We start from the raw sequence: 12,932 nt of genomic DNA, 5'->3' as shown, positions 1-12,932 counted from the left end.
CTGCCTTTGCCAATAATTAAATCTTCGATATAAAGATCAGAAATAACACCATGATTTTATTAAACGTTATTATAAAACTTTTCCCACGGATTTAATGAAATGGAAATACATAGACTGCAAAAATTAATTGATCTGGCATGTAACATATAAGTGAATTTTTGTTCATGAGCAGTAGACAATGTTAAATACAATAAGATGAAATAAAGATGAAAACTGACTAAAATTGGAATAAATATTTTTGTTACATGTTTTGATAAAAATAATTTGTAACTAAGACTATACTTTCAGGGATTATCTCTATATACTAAAGAAGTTTCTCCAACAAGCACGCAAAAACCACAAGGAGGAGGTGTGGCATTCTCTCCTGAGTTTGAAGCTGCTTCTTGGTGTTGCTTTATTTTATTTTATTTCTTTTTTTCTTTTTCCTTTGTTTCCTTTTTCTTCTTTCTTTTTTTAAAAAATTTGCTCCTTGATGTTGTTTTTGCAGTTGCTATTGGCCCTTGATGGTCAGTCTTCTCTTCCTTTGGGAGAGTTAAAAGGGAGAGGATGAAGTCTGAGTGGTTTTTAAAAATAACAATAATAATAATAATTCGTAACTATTTTAATGAATGACACACTGAGTTTGAAAGAGATTCTGTAAAAACTTGGTTTATTTTAACTAGTATGCTATGAAAAATTTGGTGATCCTAGAAAAATTTTAGTTACATGTAAAATAATATACTGCTGACTAAGGTGGGGCAGCAAACAAAAAAAATTTTAATAATTAAAATAATAAACTGCTTTGGCCATTTCAACATATTTCTTTGCTGCTAATGACATAACTTTGGGATGAGTATTGAGAACAAGTCAAAATAATTGTGTTTAAGTATGTAAAAAAACTATTGTTTAGTATTTTTAAAAGGATATGCCCTGCACTTTCTTTACTTAAGATAAATGCTTTCTTTGATAATTCTTAAGGGATGGAAGAAGCCTTATTTTCACCACCCCACCGAACTGTATATTTTATTCAGACCATAACAACATGAGCCAAGTTTCACTCTTCACAGAAGTAAGTAAAAGATTAGGAAAGACTGGTTCCTTGTTAATCACTGAAGGAGACCTCCCCTTTGTTTGATGCTCTGGTATATATTAGTCACCTAGTAGAGCCATAAAATCAGATTTGGGGTGAATAATGAGTCTGCTTTTCTTTTTGAAAAGCTGGAGAAGGGCTATCATGAACACAGGTACTTTCCCAAGCAGGGAGGACTCAGAGAAGCTAAGGATGAAAAGTTTGATTTCCTTAAAGCTGTTTATAATTGAGCACAATTTGGAAAGCATTCTGTACTCCGAGTGGTATAAAAACCCCCAGTTTGAGAATCACAGTGTAGACTCAAAAAATGGCTTAACATGGTTTAAGAAAACATTGCCATCTAGTGGCAACTGCTTCAAGTTGTAGACACAAGGACCTAAAGGTTCCCTTGACCCTTTGAAGGACACCTCTAAATCAGCCCCAAGTAGCAAAATATCTTGTGTTTATGTTATATTTGATATTGCTTTCTACGTATATTGCTATTTAACATTTCAAGCGAGCCCTTGAGGTGGTGATGCCATTCCCTTCTATAGATGAGGCACTTGACGCTCAGACAGGGTAATTTATCCAAGATCTCACTTTCATCTATTCACTCAAGGTCCATTTATCAAGAACATTTACATGACTAGCGTTATCCATGGCTTGGAGTAGGGGGATGAGTTATGGGTGAACTACAAATGACTAAGACACAATGTGCTTAAATCATTCACAATCTAGTGGGTATACAGCACTATGAAGGCTGGAGTCATAATTTGCAACCAGGACTAATGTGTATCAGTGTTCTTGCCACTACATCATGGCACAGTAAATGTAAATGTCATAATGGTGTTCGGATGAATCCTGCAGTCCTTGGCAGTACGGATGAGGTCAGTCATGGGGAAAGGTGGTTTCCAAGAAAATGACTCACTGAATTGAAATATCAGCTGGACAAGAGGCTGCCCTTCTCCCTCACCCCTCTAATCTGGGGTTTGTAACCTGCTATGAGTTTGGAAATCAGATAAAGAAGTTTATTAAAACTTCTTTATTTAACAAACATTATTTAACAAACATTAAAGTCAATGACCTGAGTGAAAATCCCTAGTGAGAGTTTTAGAGCATAGACTGAAGTCTGTTTTGGCCACACTTGGGACTTTTTAAGATGTCCTCTCTCTGAGCTCAGGCCAGGCAGCTTAGCTGGCCAACAAATTCTAAGTGAGCAGCAGTACCCTAGAATAAATAATTGTGCTGCAATGAGCTCACCGAGTTAGGAAAACCCCACGTCCCTTATCAGGGCCTGCCTGCCTCCCCAACCTCGTGTTTAGGACCTCACCCCCTAGCTTAGGACCTCTCTCCTGCGGAGACCGACTTTCTTTCTACTATTGACCATTCCAGGTCTTTGCCTAACTCAGACCTTTGTAACATCTTCCCCTCTTCCTCGCTCTTCACAAGGTTGGCTCCTCATCTTTTAGGATACAGCTTTAATGTCATATTCTCAGAAAGTTCTTCACTAACCACCCTACCTAATCTCTAATATAATCACTAGTACTCTAGTATCCAGGCTCTCCACCAACACCATTTGTGTCCTAAAAATGTCCTATGCTAACTGAAGGCTTAGCACTTACCACCTTCTAATATACATATATTTTGTCTGTTATCTTTATTGTTTATCTCCCCCCACTAAAATGTAAGCTTTGCGAGGACAAGTGCTTTGTCTACTTGGCTCACTTCTGTATGCCTACCACCTAGGACAGAACTTGGCACATAGTAGGTGCTCAATAAATAACTCTGAATGAATTAAATGAAAACTCTTTTCCTCTTTGTTTCATGTGGCTATTTTCAATAAACACACCCAGACAGCCTGGTTTTCTTAAATAGAATCTAACAGTTTTCCTTGGCAGCTCATGAAACAGGACCGCTGTGTGCCTTTGTCCTGGGAACGGACTTCAAATAACCTTTCCACGACCAGAACCTCCCTGTGATGGGAAGTCAGGCATTAGTTAGGTATATTGAATCACATTTCTTAAGTCTACGCTGCCACATCGTTTGTTAACTCTCTTTAGCAGGATAGTGGGTAATGAGTTCAGGGTCTTATTCAAATATCAGGTTAGCTTTCCTCCATTCCTAACCACAAACTCCACTTTGTGACAAGCTAGTTCTCTGGCCTGTGTACAGCTGATTTCACCATGGGAGGGTGAGGCTGCAGAGAATAAAGTTCTCAAACTCATCTCACTCCTGGATAAACAATGCCAAGTGCATCCCCTGCTGGCATTAAGTCAAGCATGGTGATGTCTTATGAAAAGAACAGTATAACTTGTAAAGGACTGGAAAGGTGCTGCTAAGTCACCAACTTCTGGTGAGACCCAAAGGAGCTAAGAAGGAGCAAGGTCCCTCAGTCTTCATGAAGGTCTAGTTTGTATACAGCATTACCCTGAAAGTAGCAAGGAAGAATCCCTAAGCTGCCCCCTTAGAAGGAGCCAGGGTGGGGAACAGTAGCTAGCAGCCTATCCCCACTCCTTGAGCACCCAGTCTTCCTGCAGCGTTGCCTGCATCCCTGGTCTCCACTGCCTCACATTCTATTCACTACTTCTGACTCACTACCTTTCCAGCTTCTTCCCATACCCCTTGTTTCTCACTTATCACAGGCCACCTCATGAACATCTTTCAGTCCTTGAATGTGACAAATGTTTCCCACCCCCAGACTTTTGCACATACTCTTCTGTCTCTACTCCCATAAAAAAGACACTTAAGTAACATTATCTACTTAGCCTTTGCATTTTGGCTTCTCATTATCTCTCAGGGCTTCTGTTTTTGCTATTAATTGACCCAAACTACTTTTGCCAATGTAATCAAAGATGTATCCATTTCTAAATCTATAGATTAATATAGAGAGAATTGATATTTTGTGATTGAGTCTTCCGTTTTTCTATCCAACAACCTGATTGACCTTTCCTTTTGTGCATGTTTTTCTTTTGTGTTCCTGAAGAACTTTATTTATTTTTAGAGAGAGGAGAAGAAAGGGAGAAAGAGAGGGAGAGAAACACCAGTGTGTGAAAGACACATTGATTGGTTGCCTCTCACATGCCCCCAATTAGGGACCTGGCCCATAACCCAGGCATGTGCCCTGACCGGAACTCAAATGGGCAACATTTGGGTTCATAGGCCGGCACTCAGTCCATGAGGCAAACCAGCCAGGGCCTGAAGAATATTGTAAAGTTTTTATCATATAGATTTCTTGGTAAATTTAGTCCTGAGAATTTATCTTTTTTGTTGTCATTGTAAATAGTGTCTTTCCCCCACTATACCTAATTGATTGCTATTTGTATACATAAAAGCTTTTGGTTTATTACATCAGTTGAATTTGTTTTGTTTATCATGGATTTTCCACTTGATTCTCTTGAGGTTTCTAGATATATAATCATATCATTTACAAACAGTGATACTTTATAGCTCCTCCTTTCCAGTTTTAATACCACTAATTATCTTCTTTTGTCCAGCTGAATTGACTAATATATCTAGAACAATACTAAGTAACTGCAGTAATAGTGGACATCTTATCTTGCTCCTGAGTTTGATGAGTTTGATAGTTTCTGCATTAAGTACAGAGCTGGTTTTTTTATTGTCCATAAATCTCTTGAATCTGTCTACTTCTCTATATTTTCTTTTTTTATTTTAAACATATTTTATTGATTATGCTATTACATTTGCCCCATTTTCCTCCCTTTATTGCCCTCCATCCTGCACCCCCATCCCACCAGCATTTCCTCTCTTAGTTCATGTCCATAGGTTGTACATATAAGTTCTTTGACTTCTCCATTTCCTGTACTATTCTTAACCTCCCCCTGTTTATTTTGTACCTACCAAATATGCTTCTTATTCCCTGTACCTTTTCTCCCCTTCTCCCCGCTCCTCATCCCTGCTGATACCCTCCATGTGATCTCTATTTCTTTGATTCTGTTCCTGTTCTAGTTGTTTGCTTAGTTTGTTTTTGTTTTTTAGGTTCAGTTGTTCATAGTTGTGAGTTTGTTGTCATTTTACTGTTCATAGTTTTGATCTTTTTCTTAGATAAGTCCCTTTCACATTTCATATAATAAGGGCTTGGGGATGATGAACTCATTTAACCTGACCTTATCTGGAAAGCACTTTATCTGCCCTTCCATTCTAAATGATAGCTTTACTGGATAGAGTAATCTTGGATATAGGTCCTTGCCTTTCATGACTTTAAATGCTTCTTTCCAGCACCTTCTTGCCTGTAAAGTTTCTTTGGAGAAATCAGCTGATAGCTTCCTACATTACATTTTATATTGTGATCCAGTACATACATGTACACACATGACATATAACTTTACAACATAGGGCAAAAGTACATTTATAGTTGTGAGTACACACTCCTAGCCAAAGAGAGTTAGACAAACCTCCTAGGTTGCATGGTCTGTCTCACTCCCCAACGTTCCTCCTGGTTTATCCACACGCAAATGTGGGACCGCCTGGTCCTTCAGCAGCTTCTTTGCTGTGCATCCTCTCCTCCCTTGCTACTCATCTCCACACCCCCCACCAGTCTGAATGAATGTATCTTCCTTAACTCTTGGTTGTCGGACTTCCATACAGCTCAATTTTCTGGCAGTTCTGGTTGTTTTTGTTTTTAAATTTGTTGTCCTTCTTTTGGTTGTGTGAGGAGGCAAAGTATATCTACCTACACCTCCATCTTGGCCGGTAACCCACTTCTCTATATTTTCACTGCTGTTTCCTTAGTTCAAGACCCTATGCTTTTCACATGCAATAACCTCCAACTTTGAATTCATTTTCAATTTATTTTCCACACAATAGCTAGAACAGGCTCATAAAAATGAAAATCTGATCATGTTGTTTCTGTCTTAAAATACTCCAGTGGCTTCCCGTCCTTTGTAGGATGAAGCCTAAAATCCTTAACATGACCACAAGGCCCTGCATCATTTGACTTCCACGTGAATTTCCAGCTTCACCATGAACCTAGTCTCTCTCACCACAGTCCACCCCTTGCAGGCCTTTCGGTTCCTTGAACATGATAAGTATTTTTCTCCTCCAGACTTTGCACATTCTGTTCTGTCTCTACCCCTTTGCTTTGATAACATCATCCTACTTACCCTCCACATTTTGGCTTTTCACCAACTTTTTCAGGAAAACCTTCCCTACACAGAAGACCAGGTGTTATATATTCTCATTTCACCCTCTTCTTTTACAGTCCTCTCATCATAGCACCATTACATATAACTATATAATTTTTAATTGTCTGCCTTTCCTGCTTAATTGAAAATGGTACTAGTGCCTAACACATTGCCAATTCTCAATAATTTATTTATTTAAATAATATTATTATTTTTAAAGAAATAAATATGCATTGAAAGTATAGGATTGCATTTCTCTGTATTTATATAAGAACCATCTCAGGTTCTGAGACTGCACAATCAGTGACTGGTGTATTTGCAGGGGAATATGGGATGATAGCAAAGCAAACAAATTAGAAAATGGGTATATATCATTATACCAGATAATAAAGAAATTATCAAAGACAACTGAGGTCATGTCAAAAGGACTCCAGAGCCAATTTGAAGATGCTCTCAATGGCCAAAGATGGGACAATTTTTGTAAGAAAAACAACTAATCCTCCCTGATGTGGCTCAGTAGATTGAGCACTGGCCTGCAAACTGAAAGGTTGCTGGTTTGATTCATAGTCAGGCAGGGCACATGCCTGGGTTGTGGGCCAGATCTCCAGTTGGGCAGACAGAATGGGGTGAGGGGAGAGGCAACTGATCCCCATTTGATGTTTTTCTCCCTCTCTTTCTCCCTCCTTTCCCCTCTCTCTAAAAATAAATGTAAGAAAATAAAATCTGGAAAAACAACTATAATAGATTGAAACACATCAAATATGTTTATCTATTATAATTATACTAAAAAATAAAAAACTCATATTTACTCTTCTGGAGGATGGAAAGAAATTGGTTCTTTTGACAACTGGTGTAAAGAGGAAAAGTAAAAAATTTATTCTGCCACCCTGACTAGTGTGGATCAGTTGGTTGGGCACCATCCTGCAAACCAAAAGGTCACTGGTTCAATTCCCAGTCAGGGCATATGTCTGGGATGCAGGCCAGGTCCCCAGTTGTGGGTGTGCAGGAGTCATCTGATCCACTGATGCTTCTCTCCCACTCTTTCTCCCTCCATTCCTCTCTCTCTATAAAAAATAAATAAAATGTATTTTAATAAATAAAAGATAGATAATAAAATGTATTACCTATCTTTAAAAAATGTATTCTGCCTTTGTTATAATAACTTTACCCCTAGATAACTGAATAGTTGATAAGAGGAAGTATCTTTTTATGGATACATTCAAGCTAATAAATTAAGAAAATGATAGAATGTCACAGTTTTTGCAGCTTAAACTGAATGAATGGATCTAGGCAATGACTAGTCACATCGTTATCTGATTCTTTGGCCAAATAGAAGGACACAATGCAATATACTTATATTAAAAATGTAACACCTAAATCTAATCAAGCTTCTGGGTCCAACTACTCATTTACAGGAAACAAAATGGACAAAGGATCATGTTAAATTATGCCACAGGGATGCAATGAACAAAGTCCAGGCTCTAAAAATCTTTACAGAACAGAAGACTTGTTTGCCTCTATGAAAAGTTATAAGGGATAAAAAGAGAGCTGGAAGATTTCTATAAGACTTAAAAGATATCTCAACCATTGGCACTGTGTGGACCCTGTTTGGATGACTGGATATTTGAAGATATTAAGGAATTATTAGTTTTTTTAAGGCATTATAATGTTCTTGTGGTTGATATTATTACCATTTAAAATTTTCAATTTTATTTTATTGATTTGAGAGAGAGACAGAGAGAAAGGAAGAGACAAACATTGATTTGTTGTTCCATCCACTTACGCATTCACTGCTTGACTCCTGTATGTGCCCTGACCTGGGATCAAACCTGCAACTTTAGGGTATCAGAATGACACTCCAATCAATTGAGCTACCCAGTCAGAGCAGTTAATATTACTTTTTAAAAGTGTCCCTATCTCTTAGAGATACATAGGAAAATATTTGCAAATGAAATGACGTGGTGTCTGCAATTTGCTTCAAGTTAATCCTGGGTCAAGAGAGTGGGTGGGTATGTAAATGAAACAAGGTGGGCTCTGATATACATATTTTGCTGTGCATAATGCATGCCCACGTTTTTTGGCCCAAAGTTTCAGAAAAAAAATCTTTCATTTTAATTTTTTAATTCAATTTTTATATATTTATATTTAGATACTTGTTTTTTGTATTATAAAGGAATTTTAGAATTTATTTTTAAACATGATACAAGAGATTTTATGTAACAAATAATTACAAAATGCAAGACAAATACAAGATATTTCAGGTGCAATCTATATATAATGTACATCCTTATTTTCCCTCAAAAATTTGGGCAAAAAAGTACATATTATACCTAGCAAAATATGATAATAACTATTAAGACTGCTTGATGAGTACTTGGGAATTCATTACATGAATGTGCTACCTTTGTATATGTTCAAAGCTTTCAGTAAAATAATAGGTCAAATAAATTAATGGAAAAAAGAGGGACAACATTTCTTTTATGTTTCATTATATCAGACTCAAGGCTACGGCCTAGATTCTTAGGAGGTACTTTAAAAAGGACATAAATCTGGTTGTCATATGTTTAAATCTTGACAGTCTGAGGCTTCAGGGCCTGCCTCACTAGCTGTGGAAGGCAGGAGAAGAGCACATTTCAGAAACCCAGGGCTGTTTGTCTTGGTTATGCAGATGATCCAGATGGCAGAAACAGGAAGAAATGACAATTGATATTTATTCCATTTTAGCAGTGTCCTGTACTACTTGGATTTCCAAGAAACTTGGATACAAGGTAATCCTTTTTGCCCAAGCCTTAAAATTTTTGGCTCCAGTTCCAGCACTCTCACAATAATGAACAGCAGAATTCATGAACATAAATTAGATTTTATTGAATGGAAGTAAAAAAAAAAACCACACCTATTAATGTATGCAGTTCTGTTCAACAGAACTTTCTGCAGTGATGGAGAGTTCTGTATCTCCACTGTTTCACTCTGGTAGCCAATAGTCACATGTGGCTACTGAGCACTTGAAATGTGACTGGTGTGATTAAAGAAATAAATTTTAACTTTATTTAATTGTAATTCATTTAATTGACCTTCTATGGCTAGTAGCCACTGTGTTGGACAGCAGAGTTTGAGTCTATATAATATCTATAGTATTAATAATTGCTTCTCTAATGCTTTCTACTATTAACTCAATCACAAAGAATGCTGTTTTCTAGCCAAACAGGTCAGTTAATGCTGATTTTAGTACACATTCATCTCTTCTTCCTATACCCACTCCTTTAAGTTAAAACAACAATAACAAAACTGTGAGGATTTTGATTCACCACCTTTTCCACATATCTTCTAGGAAACCGATGGATTATGCAATATTGCTGAAAGGGATTATCTAATCCACACCTTCCATTTTTATAATTTATTAATTTAACAAACATTTAATGAGCACCTACCCTATGCTTGGTACTATACCTATTGGTGCTAAGGACATAGTGATTGCAGTAGATGCTGCAGTGCGCTGCCCAAATATGTTCCTTTAGGACTTTGGCATTCATTTTCCCAGTAGCAGGGTTTATTGCTGCCATCAGTTTTTAGGTGAGCCACTCTCCAGAAATTGGCCAGAGGCTGAGGAAACTAACTGCCTTGCTCAAATTTAAGTCCCTCCCCGCCCCCTGCCCTGCCCTGCCCCCACCACCAGGAATAGTTCATATTCATTCTAAATGGACATATATACTAGGCCCATTTGCTGAAATTTGTGATAACTCTGAAAGGCATTCTAAGTCCAGAGCATCCCATGGGATCAGCTGAGGTCTTTTTTGCAACCATATCATAGTTCAACTTCTGCCTAACCCAAGCCCTATAGTTGTTTCCAAATGCAAATCTCCATTTCAAACAGACTTGGTTCCTGCCCTCATGGAGATGATACTATTCTGGCAGATGAAGAAATTGAAATCCAGAGACATTTAAGGATGTAGATAAAAAGGAATTCTTCAAATCCACTGAGAGAAAGTAATCTGATCATAAATTCCTAACTGGGCAGGTCATGGGTGGGGGTAGTCACACCTGAGGCATATACCTTTTTTAGTAATAAGCTTAACTTTGACTTAAGCCAGCCCTTTCTATTGTTCTTGTGCATCTAGGTTAACATGCCTTTTGAAATGTCAGAGTAATCCTCTTTTCCAGACCCTTCAGAGGTGTAACCACACTCAAGAGAACACATAATCTTAACTATCCTATAATCCAGTCCCTGCCTTGCTTTCTCCTACCTTCATGTAATCTTTCTTACATTCCCTCCTTAATTCCAAAGACATGAAAGAAACTGCAAACTGTCATTCTCTCAAGCATTTGAGACCTTGCTTCCTGGTATATGTTATTAGTTTGGCTCAAGTAAACTCTTTTTTAAAAAAATATTTTATTTTTACGTATTTTTGGAGAGAGGGGAAAGAATGGAGAAAGAGAGGGAGAGAAACACTGATGTGCAAGAGAAACACTGATTGGTTGCCTCTCGCATGTCCCCAACTGAGGACCTGGCTCACAACCTAGGCATGTGCCCTGACTGGGAATGGAACCTCTGATCTTTCAGTTTGCTGACTGGCACTCAATCCACTGAGCCACACCAGCCAGGGCTCAAATAAACTCTAATAAAAATTCTCTACAGGTTTGGACATTTCTTACTTTAACAAAGACTAGCTCAAGGATCCACAGCTGATTCATGGTAGAGCTATGAGGATCCCTTTTTCTGGCATTTAGTGCCACTATACCATATGACATTATAATAAAGCATGCTGTATCAGGAAATCACAGTCTGCTCTTGGGAGCAGCACTAAAGAAATGAGATATTTTTCTAAAATGTTAAATAGAACAATTAATTTCCATGGGAGCAGCACCTCTCTTCTTCTAGAGAAATGCTTCCTTATTCCTCTAGAAGTTGCTTTCTTCTTAGTCCAGATTTTTTTACTACATGGTTGGTTGAGAGGTGGGTACCCATCATGGCAGCCTGGCCATTGTTGACCCAAGGATGGCCACCTGGCAAGCCAGACCAATCACAACTGTTCCCCAGAGTTGTTCTTAAACCGGAGCTGAGCAAGCACTTTCATCCTAGTCAGAAGATAAAAGAATATAAGTTTAGATCCCTCTAAACTTTGGAAAAAGTGAAGATCTCATCTTCCAAAGAAGCAGGGTTGAAAGAAGGGAGAGTTCACTACACAGAAGTGAGGAGAGAGAGTGATACAAAGCCCCAACAGCAATTTGTGTCCCTCTTTTTTATTTTATTTTATTTTTTAAATATTTTATTTATTTATTTTTAGAGAGGGAAGGGAGGGAGAGAGAGAGAGACAGACAGAGAGACAGAGAGACAGAGAGACAGACAGACATCGATGTGTGGTTGCTGGGGGTTATGGCCTGCAACCCAGGCATGTACCCTGGCTGGGAATCGAACCTGCGACACTTTGGTTCACAGCCCGCACTCAATCCACTGAGCTATGCCAGCCAGGGCTGTCCCTCTTTTTTAAAAAATTATTTATTCACTTTTAGAGAGAGGGGAAGGGAGGCAGAAAGAGGGACAGAAACATCAGTGTATGAGAGATACATCAATTGGTTGCATCTTGCACAACCCCAACCAGAGACCTGGCCTACAACCCAGACATATACCCTGACTGGGAATTGAACAGGCAATCTTTTGGTTGACAGAGCAGGGCTCAATCCACTGATTCAGACCAGCCAGGGCTGTGTTCCTCTTTTAAGACATTGCTAAGTCCAGTGCCACCCCTGCTTTACCTAAGGCTTGGTTATTTAAGCCAATGAATGTTTTCCTTTTTTGCTTAAGCCAGTTCATAATGGGTTTCTATCCTGTTGTGCTACACCTAGCAAATTGCATTTTACCTTGCCATCTGTGTTTTGCACACCCATTTTTGGATAGCTTGTATTCCTTAGCATACAATTTTGTATTCTTTTCATTTGCCATTACCATATATTTTTCCACCATTTTGACATAATGACCACAAGTTAATAATTCTAACAAGTTAATGTACCATGATCTAACAACTTCCCAAATGTAAAATATTTGGACTGTTTGCTCTTTCCTCCTTCTTATTATACTAAACATTACAATGACTAATTTGATGTGTCTAGCTTTTTTCTTCTGTTGAATTAATTTTTTTGAGAGTATGTTTGTTAAAGCTGGGAACAGTGAAACAAAGGAAGGGCGTAGGGAAGAAGAAGCAACAGGAGATAGTCTAGGCAGTGCTCTGCTGTGGCTCTCTAGGCACATTGTAGGAAAGATGTGGGCCATGCTGGGTTGTGTGGACTCACTGAGAAGCAAAAGTCACAGTGAAAGAAGTACACCAAGGCAGGGTTACTTTTAGCTCCCTGAAAAGTTTAGGATAGAAGCAACAGGACAAAGCCTAGGTGGTATTCTGCTTTGGCTCCCTAGAAATATTATAGGAAAGAAGTGAGCCATGGCAGGGCTGCTGTTAGCTCACTGCAAGGCCGGAGGAAAGGGGGCCTTGGAGACAGATTAAGGTGGTAAGCCCAGGATGAGCTGCTGCTGCCAGTTGCTCCCTGGTTGCAAGTCTTGTGGGGACCCTTAGAGTTTAGGAGAGAAAATGAAAGATGCATGCCTAGGAAGGAAGGAAGGAAGGAGTGGGTATGCTCCAGAGAAAACCCACCCATTGAACTAATTTTTAAATTAAATTCCTAGCAGTGGGATTGCTGAATCAAAGGGTATAAGCATTTGCATGGTTTTTGAACAGTGAATATTTTTTACATTT

General features: G+C 38.4%; 1 pseudogene; it reads left to right on the top strand.

Annotated features, from left to right (window-relative positions):
* The first annotated feature begins 272 nt into the window (after positions 1 to 272).
* Positions 273 to 562, top strand: LOC123812332 (annotated as a pseudogene).
* The last annotated feature ends 12,370 nt before the right edge of the window (positions 563 to 12,932 follow it).

Source organism: Phyllostomus hastatus, unplaced genomic scaffold, assembly GCF_019186645.2.
Source record: "Phyllostomus hastatus isolate PE091 unplaced genomic scaffold, TTU_PhHast_1.1 phas_scaffold_78, whole genome shotgun sequence".
NCBI lineage: Eukaryota > Metazoa > Chordata > Mammalia > Chiroptera > Phyllostomidae > Phyllostomus > Phyllostomus hastatus.
The sequence above is the reverse complement of the archived record's forward strand: the minus strand, read 5'-3'. Positions and strand labels throughout refer to the sequence as shown.